This window comes from Salmo salar, chromosome ssa02, assembly GCF_905237065.1.
Source record: "Salmo salar chromosome ssa02, Ssal_v3.1, whole genome shotgun sequence".
NCBI classification, from domain to species: domain Eukaryota; kingdom Metazoa; phylum Chordata; class Actinopteri; order Salmoniformes; family Salmonidae; genus Salmo; species Salmo salar.
Genome location: NC_059443.1, coordinates 73,801,711 through 73,823,098, shown reverse-complemented (window position 1 = coordinate 73,823,098; position 21,388 = coordinate 73,801,711). Strand labels below are relative to the sequence as shown.

The 21,388-nt window shown below is 42.1% G+C and overlaps 1 pseudogene; it reads right to left on the bottom strand.

Annotated features, from left to right (window-relative positions):
• Window positions 1–8,305: 8,305 nt before the first annotated feature.
• The window catches only part of LOC123738004 (uncharacterized protein K02A2.6-like), a 32,584-nt pseudogene continuing 19,501 nt past the window's right edge, over window positions 8,306–21,388 (bottom strand).

Genomic DNA, 21,388 nt, shown 5'->3' with positions numbered 1-21,388 from the left:
CTGTTGTCTGGGCCTCTGGCAGTCTGTATGGGGGTGCCACAGGGTTAAATTCTTGGGCCAACTCTCTTCTCTTTACATATCAATGATGTCGCTCTTGCTGCTGGTGAGTCTCTGATCCACCTCTATGCAGACGACACCATTCTGTATACTTCTGGCCCTTCTTTGGACACTGTGTTAACAACCCTCCAGACGAGCTTCAATGCCATACAACTCTCCTTCCGTGGCCTCCAACTGTTTTTAAATACAAGTAAAACTAAATGCATGCTCTTCAACCGATCGCTGCCTGCACCTGCCCGCCAGTCCAGCATCACTACTCTGGACGGTTCTGACTTAGAATATGTGGACAACTACAAATACTTAGGTGTCTGGTGAGACTGGAAATTCTCCTTCCAGACTCACATAAAACATCTCCAATCCAAGGTTAAATCTAGAATTGGCTTCCTATTTCGCAACAAAGCATCCTTCACTCATGCTGCCAAACATACCCTCGTAAAACTGACCATCTTACCGATCCTCGACTTTGGCGATGTCATTTACAAAATAGCCTCCAACACCCTAGTCAACAAATAGGATGCAGTCTATTACAGTGCCATCCATTTTGTCACCAAAGCCCCATATACTACCCACCACTGCGACCTGTACGCTCTCGTTGGCTGGCCCTCGCTCATACTCGTCGCCAAACCCACTGGCTCCAGGTCATCTACAAGACCCTGCTCGGTAAAGTCCCGCCTTATCTCTGCTCGCTGGTCACCATTGCTGCACCCACCCATAGCATGCGATCCAGCAGGTATATCTCACTTGTCACCACCAAAGCCAATTCCTCCTTTGGCTGCCTCTCCTTCCAGTTCTCTGCTGCCAATGACTGGAACGAACTTCAAAAATCTCTGAAACTGGAAACACTTATCTCCCTCATTAGCTTTAAGCACCAGCTGTCAGAGCAGCTCACAGATCACTGCACCTGTACATAGCCCATCTATAAACAACTACCTCTTCCCCTCCTGTATTTATTTATTTATTTATTTTGCTCCTTTGCACCCCAGTATTTCTACTTTGCACACTCATCTACTGTCAACTCTACCATTCCAGTGTTTTAAATGGTATATTGTATTTACTTCGCCACCATGGCCTATTTATTGCCTTTACCTCCCTTATCTCACCTCATTTGATCACATTGTATATAGACTTATTTTTCTACTGTTTTATTGACTGTATGTTTGTTTTACTCCATGTGTAACTCTGTGTTGTTATATGTGTCGAACTGCTTTGCTTTATCTTGGCCAGGTCGAAGTTGTAAATGAGAACTTGTACTCAACTTGCCTACCTGGTTAAATAAAGGTGAAATAAAAAATACAAATAAATAAACATAGGCTGGGATTCAGTCCAATACTGTATCGACACACATAGGCTGGGATTCAATCCAATACCGTATAGACACACATAGGCTGGGATTCAATACAAGGCGTGGTATAGAGCCAGACAGCTGACAATGCAACTTCTGCAGACATTCGTATGCATTTACCATAAATGTGATCTCTGTGAATTGGGAAATTGCCTTGGGGGAATTGTCAGCTTTCTAGTATATTGCTGTGTAACACACCTTGGATTGAATCCAGGCCATTGTGTTGTTCTGTACGGCTTCCTGATTTTTTTTTCATTGTGCCCTTGAACAAGGCACTTAACCTCAATGGCTCCAGGGATGTCGTTAATAATGTCTGACCCTGGCTAAAGACCCCATCTTTCTGCGGCTGTTGGGATATACAAGAAACACACGTCCAACTCACACATGTACAAGTGTGAAATAGGATGAATAAAAGCAGCTACTATAGTCACCATGCTAGTGAGCCTGACCTGAAATAACCCCTGCACATCTCATGACTGTTTTTAATCATGGCAGTTATCTACAGTTTCTCTTTCCCTGTTTGGAAACATGCAGAACTAGTTCATCGTCGTTCCATTGGATAATAATGGACATGTGGACACATGCAGAACTAGTTCATCATCGTTCCATTGGATAATAATGGACATGTGGAAACATGCAGAACTAGTTCATCATCGTTCCATTGGATAATAATGGACATGTGGAAACATGCAGAACTAGTTCATCATCGTTCCATTGGATAATAATGGACATGTGGTAACATGCAGAACTAATTCATCATCGTTCCATTGGATAACAATGGACATGTGGAAACATGCAGAACTAGTTCATCATCGTTCCATTGGATAATAATGGACATGTGGTAACGTGCAGAACTAGTTCATCATCGTTCCATTGGATAATAATGGACATGTGGTAACGTGCAGAACTAGTTCATCATCGTTCCATTGGATAATAATGGACATGTGGTAACGTGCAGAACTAGTTCATCATCGTTCCATTGGATAATAATGGACATGTGGTAACATGCAGAACTAGTTCATCATCATTCCATTGGATAATAATGGACATGTGGTAACGTGCAGAACTAGTTCATCATCGTTCCATTGGATAATAATGGACATGTGGAAACGTGCAGAACTAGTTCATCATCGTTCCATTGGATAATAATGGACATGTGGTAACGTGCAGAACTAGTTCATCATCGTTCCATTGGATAATAATGGACATGTGGTAACGTGCAGAACAAGTTCATCATCGTTCCATTGGATAATAATGGACATGTGGTAACGTGCAGAACTAGTTCATCATCGTTCCATTGGATAATAATGGACATGTGGTAACATGCAGAACTAGTTCATCATCGTTCCATTGGATAATAATGGACACGTGGTAACAAGCAGAACTAGTTCATCATCATTCCATTGGATAATAATGGACATGTGGTAACATGCAGAACTAGTTCATCATGGTTCCATTGGATAATAATGGACATGTGGTAACATGCAGAACTAGTTCATCATCGTTCCATTGGATAATAATGGACATGTGGAAACATGCAGAACTAGTTCATCCTCGTTCCATTGGATAATAATGAACATGTTGTAATAGATAAGATAGGTATCTTAAGAGACATTGGCAGATGTATAATGAGTCACATATCATAAAAGTGAGTATTCAGCTTAACTACCTTACTAATTAAATGTTGTACAACAATCTACAGTTTATTAACATCTATAGCACAACATTAAGTAAATATTTAATTGATACCAGGTCTGTTGACCTTCATGCATAAATAACCATGTTTAGAATATAATTGGATTTTACATCTTACCTTACATTTTATGGGAACATTATGTTGACCTGAGAAGGGAATGTACTGTGTTTAACGACAGTTATAGCACATAGCATTACTATCTTATAGTTTAGATTTTTTTTAAGTAAAATTGCTGCGAATTTTTTTTGATTTAAGTGATAATCCCAGACAAGCCAGTGTTATTGGCATGGGTGTTGTTAGGTGTTGTAAATCATGTCACAGTGCCAATATATCCTTCAAACACCGGCTTCGAGGGCATTATCACTTTCATACAATGTGTTACCAACATATTAAAATAATGATTGAAATATTTTCATAAAAAAAGTTATTTTGATGAATTTTTTCATACTATTTCATCCTTATACAAGATATAGTCCCCACACATCTAGGATTGTTACCTCTACAGTTATACCAAATATCATTAATCTCTTTATAGTACACACATCTAGGATTGTTACCTCTACAGTTATACCAAATATCAATACTCTCTTTATAGTCCCCACACATCTAGGATTGTTACCTCTTTCCTTGCGTTTGAGCCAATCAGTTGTATTGTGACAAGGTAGGGGTGGTATACAGAACATAGCACTATTTGGTAAAAGACCAAGTTCATATTATGGTAAGAACAGCTCAAATAAGCAAAGAGAAATGACAGTCCATCATTATTTAAAGACATGAAGGTCAGTCAATCCATAAAAATGTAAAGAACTTTGAAAGTTTCTTCAAGTGCAGTCGCAAAAACCATCAAGCGCTATGATGAAACTGCCTCTCATTAGGAACGCCACAGGAATGGAAGACCCAGAGTTACCTCTGCTGCAGAGGATAAGTTCATTAGAGTTACCAGCCTCAGCAATTGCAGCCCAAATAAATGCTTCACAGAGTGCAAGTAACACATCTCACCATCAACTGTTCAGAGGAGACTGTGTGAATCAGCTATTCATGGTCGAATTGCTGCAAAGAAACCACTACTAAAGGACACCAATAAGAAGAAGAGGCTTGCTTGGTTCAAGAAACACGAGCAATGGACATCAGACCGGTGGAAATTTGTCCTATGGTCTGCAGTCCAAATTGGAGATTTTTGGTTCCAGTCTTTGTGAGATGCGATGTAGGTGAACGGATGATCTCAGCATGTGTATTTCCCACTGTAAAGCATGGAGGAGGAGGAGATGTTATGGTGTGGGGGTGCATTGCAGGTGACACTGTCTGTGATTTATTTAGTATTCAAGGCACGCTTAACCAGCATGGCTACCACAGCATTCTGCAGCGATACACCATCCCAGCTGGTTTGGGCTTAGTGGGACTATCATTTGTTTTTCAACAGGACAATGACCCAACACACCTCCAGGCTGGATAAGGGCTATTTTACCAAAAAGGAGAGTGATGGAGTGCTGCATCAGATGACCTGGCCTCCACAATCCCCCGACCTCAACCAAATTGAGATGGTTTGGGATGAGTCGGACCGCAGAGTGGAAAAGCAGCCAACAAGTGCTCAGCATATGTGGGAACTCCTTCAAGACTGTTGGAAAAGCATTCCCGGTAAAGCTGGTTGAGAGAATGCCAAGATTGTTCAAAGCTGTCATCAGGGCAAAGGATGGCTATTTGAAGAATCTTTTGATTTGTTTATCACTTTTTTGGTTACTACATGATTCCATATGTGTTATTTCATAGTTTTGATGTCTACACAATCATTCTACAGTGAAGAAAATAGTAAAAATATAGAAAAACCTTTGAATGAGTAGGGGTTTTTAAACTTTAGACCGGTTGTGTATACATATGAGATGAGTAATGCAAACATGTAAACATCAATAAAGTGTCTAGTGTTCCATTGTTAAAGTAGCCAGTGATTCCAAGTCTATGTTTATAGGGCAGCAGCCTTTAACATGCTAGTGATGGCTATTTAACAGTATTTAACAGTCTGATGGCCTTGAGATAGAAGCTGTTTTTCAGTCTCTCGGTCCCAGCTTTGATGCACTGGTCCTGACTTCGCCTTCTGGATGATAGCGTTGTGAACAGGCATTGGCTTGGGTGGTTGTTGTCCTTGGTGATCTTGTTGGCCTTACTGTGACACCGGGTAGGTGTCCTGGAGGGAAGGTAGTTTGCCCCCAGTGATGCGTTGTGCAGACTGCACCACCCTCTGGAGGGCCCTGCGATTGCGGGCAGTGTAGTTGCGGTACCCGGCGGTGATACAGGATGCTCTCAATTGTTAATCTATAAAAGTTTGTGAGGGTTTTTGGTGTCAAGCCAAATTTCTTCAGCTTCCTGAGGTTGAAGAAGCACTGTTGCGCCTTCTTCAAAACACTGTCTGTGTGGGTGGACCATTTCAGTTTGTCAGTGATGTGTACGCCGAGGAACTTGAAGCTTTCCACATTCTCCACTGCGGTCCCGTCAATGTGGATAGGGGGGTGTTCCCCTATATGTGCATGCAAAGAGCAAACAACAAGCTGCACAAGAACTCACTGCTGTAATGGTCCATGTTACAAAGTGGCTCAGTGACTCACTACTGTAAGGGTCCATGTTATAAAGTGACTCAGTGACTCACTACTGCAATGGTCCATGTTACAATGTGGCTCAGTGACTCTACTGCAATGTTCAATGTTATAAAGTTGCTCAGTGACTCACTACTGCAATGGTCCATGTTACAAAGTGAATCAATACTGTAGTGGTCCATGTTACAAAGTGGCTCAGTGACTCACTACTGCAATGGTCCATGTTATAAAGTGACTCAGTGACTCACTACTGCAATGGTCCATGTTACAAAGTGGCTCAGTGACTCTACTGCAATGTTCAATGTTATAAAGTTGCTCAGTGACTCACTACTGCAATGGTCCATGTTACAAAGTGACTGAATACTGTAGTGGTCCATGTTACAAAGTGGCTCAGTGACTCACTACTGCAATGGTCCATGTTACAAAACGACTCAGTGACTCAATACTGTAGTGTTCCATGTTACAAAGTGGCTCAGTGACTCACCACTGTAGTGGTCCATGTTACAAAGTGGCTCAGTGACTCACCACTGTAGTGGTCCATGTTACAAAGTGGCTCAGTGACTCACTACTGTAATGGTCCATGCTACAAAGTGGCTCAGTGACTCACTACTGTAATGGTCCATGTTACAAAGTGGCTCAGTGACTCACTACTGTAATGGTCCATGTTACAAAGTGGCTCAGTGACTCACTACTGTAATGGTCCATGTTACAAAGTGGCTCAGTGACTCACTACTGTAATGGTCCATGTTACAAAGTGGCTCAGTGACTCACTACTGTAATGGTCCATGTTACAAAGTGGCTCAGTGACTCACTACTGTAATGGTCCATGTTAAAGTGGCTCAGTGACTCACTACTGTAATGGTCCATGTTACAAAGTGGCTCACGGACTCACTACTGCGATGGAGTTCATTTATTTTACTTTGGTAGCTAATAAAGATGTCACTGTTAATCTAATTGAATTATTTTAGTAACTGATAATTGTTAGGTTCCAATTATCAGTTGAGAGAAGCTTAACCAAGTTTAATTCTTCCCAAAGTGTCGTTACAGCTGTAATTCAGACAAAAAACATTTCACACAAGCACTGATATTTTACCCTTTCTCCTAGGCTGTGTCTCCTCCTCCATAACTGAACATCCAATGCATCTCTGTTGCTAGACAGAACCTTAGTGATATCTGTTCTTCCTCACTTCATCTAACCTGACCTCTACCCCAAAGTACTCACTCCTCCCCAACTCAAGGCTGTCATGGTGACTGGTACCAGACTGTGTCTCTTCTCCTCCCAGAGGATCCCTGATGGCTAACAATAACATATCCTGACATAATGTAAACATTATACATTACCCTCTCTCCCTCAGTGACAGATCTCCACCCGTCTTCCCTTATCAATGCCTGCCACATGTGATCGCTTCCCTGTACTCAACACATTCCAAGTTTAGTTGCACACACTATATACCTTCCTCCTATAACCCTTAACTTCTGGTGTAGACCCTCTAAACCTTAGCACTCCATCATTACATTTACATTTTAGTCATTTAGTCATTTTCCCCCCGTACTTATTGACATGAATAAGTATATTTCACATTTTCAAAACCCAACATAATCATGAAACCGCATTACAATTTGCATTTCCACAGATTCAGAGCAGCCAGCAGATCTGAGGATACTTCTGGTGGGGGAGACTGGAGCAGGGAAGAGTGCAACAGGAAACACCAACCTGGGTAAAAAGGTGTTTAAAGTGGAGGCTTCTCCAGTGTCTGTGACTGCTCAGACTGAGAAAGTGAGGAAGATTGATGTCATCGACACCCCGGGGATCTTTGACACAACCTTGTCTCAAGAAAATATTAAAAGGGAAATAGTCAGGAGTATAGAACAGTCAGTCCCAGGACCTCACGCCTTCCTGCCGGTGATCAGACTGGAGTATAGAACAGTCAGTCCCAGGACCTCACGCCTTCCTGCCGGTGATCAGACTGGAGTATAGAACAGTCAGTCCCAGGACCTCACGCCTTCCTGCCGGTGATCAGACTGGAGTATAGAACAGTCAGTCCCAGGACCTCACGCCCTCCTGCCGGTGATCAGACTGGAGTATAGAACAGTCAGTCCCAGGACCTCACGCCTTCCTGCCAGTGATCAGACTGGAGTATAGAACAGTCAGTCCCAGGACCCCACGCCTTCCTGCCGGTGATCAGACTGGAGTATAGAACAGTCAGTCCCAGGACCTCACGCCTTCCTGCCGGTGATCAGACTGGAGTATAGAACAGTCAGTCCCAGGACCTCACGCCCTCCTGCCGGTGATCAGACTGGAGTATAGAACAGTCAGTCCCAGGACCTCACGCCCTCCTGCCGGTGATCAGACTGGAGTATAGCACAGTCAGTCCCAGGACCCCACGCCTTCCTGCTGGTGATCAGTCTGGGGAGGTTTACAGAGGAGGAAAGGAAGACTGTGAAGTGGATCCAGGATTTATTTGGAAAAGAGAACTCAAAGTATGCCATAATTCTGTTCACTTTGAAAGATAGGTTAAACGGGAAAACAATTAAGGAGTATATAAAAGATTGTGTTCCACTTCAGAAAAGCTGTTGTGGGGGAAAGTATCATTGTCTCAATAATGATCAGAAGGATGACCGTCTTCAGGTCAAAGAGCTGCTGAGGAAGATAGAAGAGATGGTAGAGATGAATGGAGGAGAGCACTACACCAATGAGATGTACCAGAAGATTCAGAGAAAATTGAGAGAGGAGGAGGAGGAGAGAAAGAAACAGCAGATGGAGGAGGAGAGGAGACCAATTTGGTGCCTTTTGAGAAGTGTAACTTCATAAATAAATAAAAAATACTTTAGATTTTAACATTCAAAGTGCCTATTAAGTGCTAAGTAATGTAACGGTTGACTAAAACAGGGTTGACTAAACCAGGGTGTCACGGTTGTTGTCGGTGAATGAGGACCAAAACGCAGCAGGTACGTGAATGCTCATCTTGATTTTTAATTACTCTCAAAAATGAACATACAAAATAACAAAACACGAAAAACGAACACTCGACAAATAAACAGTCTGGTAAGGCACAAGGCTATACACAGAATAATCACCCACAAATCACACACACAAACACACCCTAATATATGGGACTCTCAATCAAAGGCAGATAGACAACACCTGCCTTCAACTGAGAGTCCCAACCCCAATTAACCAAACATAGACATACACTCACTAGACTCCACATAGAACTACCTAGACATAAACCAAAACCCGAAAATACTAAATCAAACACCCTTTACACAAACACACCACCCCGAACCACATAAAACAAATACCCCCTGCCACGCCCTGACCAAACTACAAAACAATTAACCTTATATACTGGCCAGGACGTGACAGTACCCCCCCCTTAAAGGTGCTACCCCAGAAGCACCTTAACAAAAAAATAACCCCAAGCAACACCAACAAAAAGTCCCCTTTTCTAAAGGGAGGGAAGGGAGGGTGGCTGCCGTCAACGACGGCACTGTGCTACACCCCCCCTCCCCAACCCACCTATTTCTGGAGGTGGCTCTGGTTCCGGCCGTTCCAGGCTGTCGGGCCACTCTGGCATCGCCGAGGGGCAGTCGGGCCAGTCTGGCATCGCCGGGGGGCAGTCGGGGCAGTCTGGCAATTCGGGAGAGTCTGGGCAGTCTGGCAATTCGGGAGAGTCTGGGCAGTCTGGCAATTCGGGACAGTCTGGGCAGTCTGGCAATTCGGGACAGTCTGGGCAGTCTGGCAATTCGGGACAGTCTGGGCAGTCTGGAAATTCGGGGCAGTCTGGGCAGTCTGGAAATTCGGGGCAGTCTGGCCACTCCGGCAGTTCAGGGCAGTCTGGCCACTCCGGCAGTTCAGGGCAGTCTGGCCACTCCGGCAGTTCAGGGCAGTCTGGCCACTCCGGCAGTTCAGGGCAGTCTGGCCACTCCGGCAGTTCAGGGCAGTCTGGCCACTCCGGCAGTTCAGGGCAGTCTGGCCACTCCGGCAGTTCAGGGCAGTCTGGCCAATCCGGCAGTTCAGGGCAGTCTGGCCAGTCCGGCAGTTCAGCGCAGTCTGGCCACTCCGGCAGTTCAGCGCAGTCTGGCCACTCCGGCAGTTCAGCGCAGTCTGGCCACTCCGGCAGTTCAGCGCAGTCTGGCCACTCCTGCAGTTCAGCGCAGTCTGGCCACTCCGGCAGTTCAGCGCAGTCTGGCCACTCCGGCAGTTCAGCGCAGTCTGGCCACTCCGGCAGTTCAGCGCAGTCTGGCCACTCCGGCAGTTCAGCGCAGTCTGGCCACTCCGGCAGTTCAGCGCAGTCTGACCACTCCGGCAGTTCACCGCAGTCTGACCTCTCTGGCGACTGTTGACTGGCGGGCAGCTCTGACGACTGTTGACTGGCGGGCAGCTCTGACGACTGTTGACTGGCGGGCAGCTCTGACGATGACTGTTGACTGGCGGGCAGCTCTGACGATGACTGTTGACTGGCGGGCAGCTCTGACGATGACTGTTGACTGGCGGGCAGCTCTGACGATGACTGTTGACTGGCGGGCAGCTCTGATGATGACTGTTGACTGGCGGGCAGCTCTGATGATGACTGTTGACTGGCGGGCAGCTCTGATGAAGACTGTTGACTGGCGAGGCTGGGTTGACGCACTTGTAGCCTGGTGCGTGGTGCTGGTACTGGGCTTACCAGATTATGTACACGCACCTCCATGCTAGTGCGTCTGGCGGGAAACACCGGACCGAAAGGGCGCACTGGCGGTCTTGAGCGCAGGGTTGGCATCACCCCTTCCGGCTCGATGCCTACTTCACCCTGGCACATGCGGGGCGCTGGTACCTTGCCTACCGGCCTGAAAATCCCAGGCCTCACCACAGCCCCAACCCCAAAGCACGGGACCTGTCCAGTCTGCCCTACAAGGGTACGGGGAGCTGGCCTGGGGCTGTAATCTCGCCCCGCCAAATAGCCCTTGTGCCCCCCCCTAAAAAATTCTTGGGGCTGCCTCCAACATTCCTCCCTCACTTGCCTCTGTCCTCTTCTCCGCTGCTTGGTCCTTTGGTGGTGGGTAGTTCTGTCACGGTTGTTGTCGGTGAATGAGGACCAAAACGCAGCAGGTACGTGAATGCTCATCTTGATTTTTAATTACTCTCAAAAATGAACATACAAAATAACAAAACACGAAAAACGAACACTCGACAAATAAACAGTCTGGTAAGGCACAAGGCTATACACAGAATAATCACCCACAAATCACACACACAAACACACCCTAATATATGGGACTCTCAATCAAAGGCAGATAGACAACACCTGCCTTCAACTGAGAGTCCCAACCCCAATTAACCAAACATAGACATACACTCACTAGACTCCACATAGAACTACCTAGACATAAACCAAAACCCGAAAATACTAAATCAAACACCCTTTACACAAACACACCACCCCGAACCACATAAAACAAATACCCCCTGCCACGCCCTGACCAAACTACAAAACAATTAACCTTATATACTGGCCAGGACGTGACACAGGGTTGACGATTTCATCTTAAATCAGCCATATATCCCTTCGTGACAGGGGGAATGGATGTATAGTGTGCACAATAAAATTCAAGCTTCACACATTTATTTTAGTATTATCTAATTAGCATAAGAATACAAATCCCCATAAAAATATTTCTGTTTAAGTTAGAGATATCTGTTTCTCAGTACACATCATCCACAGAGGAAGTGGCAGAGCTACAGCATCAATCTATCGACTGGGGTCGTTTGAGTTCCAGAGGTAAAGTACCTTTATTCAATTATTCACATTCGAATGAGTTTGTCAAATCAACTTGTTCTTATAACAAATCTGTTTCTGTAACAATATTGACCTTAAAAAAAATCAAACAGTCCAAACAATAACACCTAATTCTGCCCATAGTAATTTGGTAAATAGGACCTTTATATGAATCCAGCTTTCTTCTTTCTATATATCATCAGAGGGTGGAGGGGGGCCTGTATCAGTGATTTTGACCAGATACACAGCTCATCTGCAGAGATGAAGCACCTTATGTACTCACCTATGGTTATAAGTGGTTATAACTAGGGATGACCATGTATAAAATCAAAATGACCTTATATAAATGCCTAGTTGCAGTCAAAACAGCTCATAATAGTCTATCAGTGGTATGAATTATTGGTAGAACTGTAATACAGAGACCAGCTACCCCCCCCCCAAAAAAAGTATTCTATGGGAAATGTTATATAAATACCAGAATTCCTGTAATATCCTTTCCAACTACCCTCCCTCCCTGGTCTGTGTTCTGGTCTGTGTATGATTAATTTCACATTTGAGAGAGCGAGCGAGAGAGAGAGAGAGAGAGAGAGTCTGAAGTCAGCAGGACTTTGAGTTAGTATCAGCCACTTGTTGTTGGGTTACAGGGTAAAAATAGACATTCAACCAGTTTGGAAAAGAGAAAACAGAACGTTCTGCTCCATTGTTATCTACAGTTTCTCTTTCCCTGTTTGGAAACATGCAGAACTAGTTCATCATCATTCAGTTGGATAATAATGGAGATGTGGTGAAAGATAAGATAGGTATCTAAAGAGACATCGGCACATGTAGGATGAGTCACAAATGGCAACCTATTCCCTTAATAGTGCACTACTTTCTACCAGGTCCCTAGTGCACTATAAAGGGAATAGGGTGCTATTTGGGAAGAAAACCACATGTACCTCCCACAACACAAACATCCTTCTGAAAGGCAAGAGAGTGAAGCATTTAGCATACAGTGCCTTGCAAAAGTATTCACCCCCTTGGCATTTTTTCCTATTTCGTTGCATTAGAACCTATCGTTAATGAGCTTGAAGAGATCAGAGGATTTGATCCTGATTTAATTACCCTCACCTTTACCCTTAAATCACAAGGGTTATGCAAATATTGAAACTATAATTTTTTGGGGTTCAACAGATCACGTTGGTGTGCGGTTGCTAAGCAAATGTTTTGTAAGCTAAACTGACTTTTACACAGGTAAATAGAATCTGAGTACCCAGATACTGGAATTTCCATACTTCCATACTGGAAACGCACCTCCTGAGGAGAAGGACTGAGTCTAGAGGGAGTCATTACATCAACACCAGCTACAGTGTTTAGTCTACTTCAGGTCACACCTGTAGTCAAATCCAGGAAGAGACAACGCCGTGTCTCTGCCCTGTTCAACTGTTATATGGTCTAGTTGTTATCTACAATGCTGTGCCTGTCACGTCCTGACCAGCAGAGGGAGTAATTGTATTATAATTTGGTCAGGACGTGGCAGAAGGGTATTTGTTTTGTATGATTGGGAGTCATATATTAGATGCTTGTTTTCACCTGGGGATTTTGTGGGTAGTTATCTTTAGCACTGCTGTTGTTATTATAGCCTGTTAAACTGTCTTCTGTCGTTCTTCGTTTTTGTTGTTTTTGGTGTTCACCTTATTTAATAAATAATCAAGATGAGCATCCACATTCCTGCTGCGTTTTGGTCGTCTCTACCCAACGACACCCGTGACAGTGCCTTATCAGTTGGTTGATCAAATGTAACCTTTCTGCTAGTTTCTTACTTCTTATCTCTACTTGCATGGTCTCTCTAAGGTGACATATGGAATTGTTTTAATGTCATACTATGGATCAATTAGCTATTTGATTTGGAATTTTAGGATGCCTTTAAGTAGCATAAAAATATATTTATTAAAAAATATATTGAATTTGGCCTTTACTACTATAGCCCATAGAAATGCATTGAATAACACATTCATAAATGGCCAAAAATACAGTCAAAAAATAAAATATAAGAAACAAGGTTTTGAAGTGTCTATCCCATATCTTGCAGTAGACTATACAGTATAATAAAGCCCAGGAAATATATAGATAGATATAGATATTTCGGACACATATTTAACCCCTTCTTTTTGGGTAGGCTCCAAACCACCTTCAAAAATATTTGTCATTGTGCCTCTGATCAAGGCACTTAACCTCAATGGCTCCAGGAATGCTGTTAATAATGTCTGACCCTGTCTAAAGACCCCAGTTCTCTGTGGGTGTTGGGATATACAAGAAACACACGTCCAATTCACACATGTACAAGTGTGAAATAGGACGAATAAAAGCAGCTACTATAGTCACCATGCTAGTGAGTCTGACCTGAAATAACCCCTGCACATCTCATGTCTGTTTTTAATCATGGCAGTTATCTACAGTTTCTCTTTCCCTGTTTGGAAACATGCAGAACTAGTTCATCATCGTTCCATTGGATAATAATGGACATGTGGAAACATGCAGAACTAGTTCATCATCATTCCATTGGATAATAATGGACATGTGGTAACATGCAGAACTAATTCATCATCGTTCCATTGGATAATAATGGACATGTGGAAACATGCAGAACTAGTTCATCATCGTTCCATTGGATAATAATGGACATGTGGAAACATGCAGAACTAGTTCATCATCGTTCCATTGGATAATAATGGACATGTGGAAACATGCAGAACTAGTTCATCATTGTTCCATTGGATAATAATGGACATGTGGAAACATGCAGAACTAGTTCATCATCGTTCCATTGGATAATAATGGACATGTGGAAACATGCAGAACTAATTAATCATCGTTCCATTGGATAATAATGGACATGTGGTAACATGCAGAACTAGTTCATCATCGTTCCATTGGATAATAATGGACATGTGGAAACATGCAGAACTAATTAATCATCGTTCCATTGGATAATAATGGACATGTGGTAAAAGATCAGATAAGTATCTAAAGAGACATCGGCACATGTAGGAGGCTTCACAAATGGCACCATGTTCCCTTAATAGTGCACTACTTTAACCAGGATGCTGGTGCACTACTTTAAACAGGACCCTGCTGCACTACTTTAACCAGGACCCTAGTGCACTATTTCTACCAGGACCCTAGTGCACTACTTTAACCAGGACCGTAGTGCACTACTTTAACCAGGACCCTAGTGCACTACTTTCGACCTGGACCCTAGTGCACTACTTTCTACCAGGACCCTAGTGCACTACTTTGACCAGGACCCTAGTGCACTACTTTAACCAGGACCCTAGTGCACTACTTTCTACCAGGACCCTAGTGCACTACTTTCTACCAGGACCCTAGTGCACTACTTTGACCAGGACCCTAGTGCACTATAAAGGGAATATAGGGTGCTATTTGGGAAAACCGCCAAATGTATGAAATGTATGCATTCAATACTGTAAGTCGCTCTGGATAAGAGCGTCTGCTAAATGACTAAAATGTAAATGTAAAATGTACCTCCACAACACAAACATCCTTCTTAAAGTCAACTTCACCTGGGTACCGGTGAAACATACAAAAGAGCTGAAGGAGGCCGGCTTATAATCCATGTCATTTTTACAACAGTGTAATGTTAACTAAACAGACTGGTACCAAAACTACCTTGACACACCCTTTTCTATTTTACACTTTAGGTTACTACACATAACTTTAACCCATTGTATAAGACTTTCTCCAAAATGTAAATATTCCAGGCAATTATATATTTATTCCAGTCGTTTTTTATCAAAAGCCTTTTCAAAGTCAGCTATGAATTCCGGGCCTGGTTTCCCAGATTTTTCACAAGGTTCTATTGTTTCCCGTACTTGTCTTATATTATCTCCAATGTATTGTCCATGTAACAAACCTGTCTGATTAGGGTGAATAATATTCGAGAATACCTTTGTAATTCGGTGCGCTATGCATTTTGCTAGAATTGTATCATCACAACACTGAAGTGTAAGAGGCCTCTAAATTACTTTTTATTATTATATATTTTTTTACCGCCTTTTTCTCCCAAATTTCGTGATATCCTATTGTATCCTATTACGATCTTGTCTCATCGCTGCAACTCATCAACGGGCTCTGGAGAGGCTAATGTCGAGTCATTTGTCCTCCGAAACATGACCCGCCAAACCACGCTTCTTAATCACCCGCCGATCAACTGATAACCGAGGTCAGCCTGCAGGCGCCCGGTACGCCAAAAGGAGTCACTAGAGCACGATGAGCCAAGTAAAGCCCCCCAGCCAAAACCTCCCCTAACCTGGACAACACTGGGCAAATTGTGCGCCGCCCTATGAGACTCCCGGTGACGGCCAGTTGTGACACAACCTGGGATCGAACCGGGGTCTGTAGTGATGTCTCAAGCGCTGCGATGCAGTGCCTTGGACTGTTGCACCACTCGGAAGGCTGGGGGCTCCAATTTTTTAAATGGACTGAATATTTACCAGTTGGGTCCTGTTTCAGTAAATATGAAATCAGAACTTCTTGATGATGATAATGATAATCTAACATTTTTTATAGGTGTTGTTAAAACATGCTAATAATGGTCCTATGAGTACATCAAAAAGGGTTTGGTACACCTCAACTGGTGTGCCAAACAGCCCTGGAGTTTCCCCAGACTTAAAGGCTTTAATTGCATGAAGACATTCCTCCTCTGAAATTATTTTTGGTAGCATTTCTCTGTTGAAGATAAAAAAAATAATTTGGTGCATTTTCCCCCATATTCCATTAATTTCGCTTTATTTTTTCTAATACATTACACTTGATCTTTCTTGAATAAGTTCCACCATTTCCATTTGGGTTTTCCTTTAATGTATTCTGAGCCTCTATGGTACAGTTTTATTACTATCTATCTGTACTGTTAGTCCTTCAATTTCCTTTGTTAATATGAATTATTTTGACCTAAATTGCTTTAGTTTTAAAGATGAGTATTGAATTGCAAAAGGCACATTTAGAAGTGTCCCATACAATAAGTGGATCTGCTGTACCTATGTTATGGTGGAAAAAGTCAGTTATGAATTCTTCTGTCCTGGTTAAAAACAAGTTGTCATCCGATAGGCTTTGATTAAATTTACAATATCCTCACCAACATGGAAATTCTGTAAGAGTAATGTATGTGCCAATTATTTGATGGTCTGACTGCATTCTGCACCCCATCAACACTTATTTTTTTATTTTTTTTACTTTTGGTGCCATCGAGAATGACATGAGAAAGTAGTCAAGACGACAAGCTTGATTGAGCCTCCGCCATCTAGAGTGCCAGTCAAAAGTTTGGACACACCTACTCATTCAAGAGTTTTTCTTTATTTTTACTATTTTCTACATACTAATAGTGAAGATATCAAAACTATGAAATAACACATATGGAATCATGTAGTAACCAAAAAAGTGTTAACCTCTATGGGCTAGGTGGGACACTAGCGTGCTACCCATGGTGCACTACATCAACAGCTGAGGCATTTCAAGAGCGGCAAATTTGAATCCAAATAAATGTCAAAATTCAAATTTTTCAAACATACAACTATTTTACACCCTTTGAAAGATAAACATCTCCTTAATCTAACCACGTTTTACGATTTCAAAAAGGTTTTACAGCGAAAGCATAAATTTAGAGTATGTTAGGACAATACATTTACAAGAGTTGTGTGTAATGTTTTGTCAATTCAAAGACAGGGTCACCAAAACCATAAAACCAGCTAAAATGATGCACTAACCTTTTACAATCTCCATCAGATGACACTCCTAGGACATTATGTTAGACAATGCATGCATTTTTAGTTCTATCAAGTTCATATTTATATCCAAAAACAGCGTTTTACTATGGCATTGATGTTGAGGAAATCGTTTCCCTCCAATAACCGGCAGTCAAGTCAGCGTCACAAATTAAATAATTAAAATTAGAAAACATTGGTAAAATATTATATTGTCATTTAAAGAATTATAGATTTACATTTCTTGAACGCAATCAACTTGCCAGATTTAAAAATAACCTTACTGGGAAATCACACTTTGCAATAATCTGAGCACCGCGCCCAGAAAAATACCGTTGCGATACAGACTAGACGTCATGTTGGGGAGATCTAAAATCGAAAATACTATGTAAATAATCCATTACCTTTGATTCTCTTCATCAGATGTCACTTCTAGGTATCACAGGTCCATAACGAATGTAGTTTTGTTCAAAAAAGCTCATCATTTATGTCCAAAAATCTCCGTCTTGTTAGCACATGATCTAAGCCAGCCGAACTTCTCGTCATGAACGAGGGGAAAAAATATATTTACGTTCGTTCAAACATGTCAAACGTTGTATAGCATAAATCATTAGGGCCTTTTTTAACCAGAACATGAATAATATTCAAGGTGGACGAATGCATACTCTTTTATAACGTATTGGAACGAGGGTACCCAACATGAACTCGCGCGCCAGGTGTCTAATGGGACATCATCGTTCCATGGCTCTTGTTCGGTCAGATCTCCCTCCAGAAGACTCAAAACACTTTGTAAAGGCTGGTGACATCTAGTGGAAGCAATAGGAAGTGCCAAAATATTCCTCAGCCCCTGTGTTTTTCAATGGGATAGGTTTAAAGGTAATACAACACATCAGGTATCCACTTCCTGTCAGAAAATGTCTCAGGGTTTTGCCTGCCAAATGAGTTCTGTTATACTCACAGACACCATTCAAACAGTTTTAGAAACTTTAGGGTGTTTTCTATCCAAAGCCAATAATTATATGCATATTCTAGTTACTGGGCAGGAGTAGTAACCAGATTAAATCGGGTACGTTTTTTATCCGGCCGTGTAAATACTGCCACCTAGCCCTAACAGGTTAACACAATGTAAAAATCTAATGATTTATAATTGAAATAGCATCGGCGACCGAGAAAAACAAATTGGTACAATTTAAGGCCTGTACAGCAGGAAAAGTGTGGCTCCTTTGAAGAATCTCAAATATAAAATATATTTTGATTTGTTTAACCTGTTAGGGCTAGGGGGCAGCATTTGCACGTCTGGATAAAAAAAATGTACCCGATTTAATCTGGTTACTAATCCTACCCAGTAACTAGAATATGCATATACTTATTATATATGGATAGAAAACACTCTAAAGTTTCTAAAACTGTTTGAATGGTGTCTGTGAGTATAACAGAACTCATATGGCAGGCAAAAACCTGAGAAGATTCTGAACAGGAAGTGGCCTGTCTGACAAGTTGTTGTTCATCTTGGCTCTTTTTATTGAAGACTGAGGATCTTTGCTGTAACGTGACACTTCCTACGGCTCCCATAGGCTCGCAGAGCCCGGGAAAAAGCTGAATGATATCGAGGCAGCCCCAGGCTGAAACACATTATCGCGTTTGGATAGTGGCTGGTCAGAGTACTCTGAGACTCAGGCTCGTGCACGAGGGCACGAGATGTTTTTATTTTCTCTCTCTTTGTACGTATACACGCTTTCCCGGTCGGAATATTATCGCTTTTTTACGAGAAAAATGGCATAAAAATTGATTTTAAACAGCGGTTGACATGCTTCGAAGTACGGTAATGGAATATTTAGAATTTTTTGTCACAAAATGCGCCATGCTCGTCACCCTTATTTACCCTTTCAGATAGTGTCTTGAACGCACGAACAAAACGCCGCTATTTGGATATAACAATGGATTATTTGGGACCAAACCAACATTTGTTATTGAAGTACAAGTCCTGGGAGTGCATTCTGACGAAGAACAGCAAAGGTAATAACATTTTTCTTATAGTAAATCTGACTTTGGTGAGTGCTAAACTTGCTGGGTGTCTAAATAGCTAGCCCTGTGATGCCGGGCTATCTACTTAGAATATTGCAAAATGTGCTTTCACCGAAAAGCTATTTTAAAATCGGACATATCGAGTGCATAGAGGAGTTCTGTATCTATAATTCTTAAAATAATTTTTATGTTTTTTGTGAACGTTTATCGTGAGTAATTTAGTAAATTCACCGGCAGTGTTCGGTCGGAATGCTAGTCACATGCTAATGTAAAAAGCTGGTTTTTGATATAAATATGAACTTGATTGAATAAAACATGCATGTATTGTATAACATAATGTCCTAGGGTTGTCATCTGATGAAGTTCCTCAAAGGTTAGTGCTGCATTTAGCTGTGGCTTGGGTTTATGTGACATTATATGCTAGCTTGAAAAATGGGTGTCTGATTATTTCTGGCTGGGTAGTCTGCTGACATAATCTAATGTTTTGCTTTCGTTGTAAAGCCTTTTTGAAATCGGACAGTGTGGTTAGATTAACCTGTTAGGGCTAGGGGGCAGTATTGACACGGCTGGATAAAAAACGTACCCGATTTAATCTGGTTACTACTCCAGCCCAGTAACTAGAATATGCATATAATTATTGGCTTTGGATAGAAACCACCCTAAAGTTTCTAAAACTGTTTGAATGGTGTCTGTGAGTATAACAGAACTCATATGGCAGGCCAAAACCTAAGAAGATTCTATACAGGAAGTGCCCTGTCTGACAATTTGTTCTCCTTCTAGGGCATCTCTATCCATTACAGAGGATCTCTGCTGTTACGTGACACTTCCTACGGCTCCCATGGGCTCTCAGAAGGCGGCAAAAAGCTGAATCGTGGCTTTGCAGGCTCTGGTTGAAAAAAAGTAGCGCGTTTGGATAGTGGCTGGTTACAGTACTGTGAGACTCAGGCGCGTGCCCGCGTCGACCGAATGCTTTGTTTTCTTTCCTCTGTTTACCTAAACGCAGATTCCCGGTCGGAATATTATCGCTTTTTTACGAGACAAATGGCATAAAAATGGATTTTAAACAGCGGTTGACATGCTTTGAAGTACGGTAATGGAATATTTAGATTTTTTTTGTCACGAATTGCGCCATGCTCGTGACCCTTATTTACACTTCGGATAGTGTCTGGGACGCACAAACAAAACGCCGCTATTCGGATATAACGATGGATTATTTTGGACCAAACCAAAATTTGTTATTGAAGTAGCAGTCCTGGGAGTGCATTCTGACAAAGAACATCAAAGGTAATCAAACTTTTGTAATAGTAAATCGGAGATTGGTCAAGGCTAAACTTGGTGGGTGTCTAAATAGCTAGCCCGTGATGGCTGGGCTATGTACTCAGAATATTGCAAAATGTGCTTTCACCGAAAAGCTATTTTAAAATCGGACACCTCGATTGCATAAAGGAGTTCTGTATCTATAATTCTTAAAATAATTGTTATGTTTTTTGTGAACGTTTATCGTGAGTAATTTAGTAAATTCGCCGGAGGTTTCCGGGGGTATGCTAGTTCTGAACGTCACATGCTAATGTAAAAAGCTGTTTTTTGATATAAATATGAACTTGATTGAACAAAACATGCATGTATTGTATAACATAATGTCCTAGGGTTGTCATCTGATGAAGATCATCAAAGGTTAGTGCTGCATTTAGCTGTGGTTTGGGTTTATGTGACATTATATGCTAGCTTGAAAAATGGGTGTCTGATTATTTCTGGCTGCGTACTCTGCTGACATAATCTAATGTTTTGCTTTCGTTGTAAAGCCTTTTTGAAATCGGACAGTGTGGTTAGATAAAGGAGAGTCTTGTCTTTAAAATGGTGTAAAATAGTCATATGTTTGAAAAATGGAAGTTTTTGGATTTTTGAGGAATTTGTAATTCGCGTCACGCCTATCATTGGATATTGGAGCAGGTGTTCCGCTAGCGGAACGTCTAGATGTAAGAGGTTTAACAAACCCAATTTCATTACGTAAAAGTAGATCACGATGCTCAGCAGACTACGGAATAAAATCAATGTTGATCGGATAAAGTTCATGATAGCCATTACTGAGTCCATGGTGTTTGTTAATTAGGGATAGGGGGCACTATTTTCACGTCCGGATGAAAAGCATGCCCAAACTAAACTGC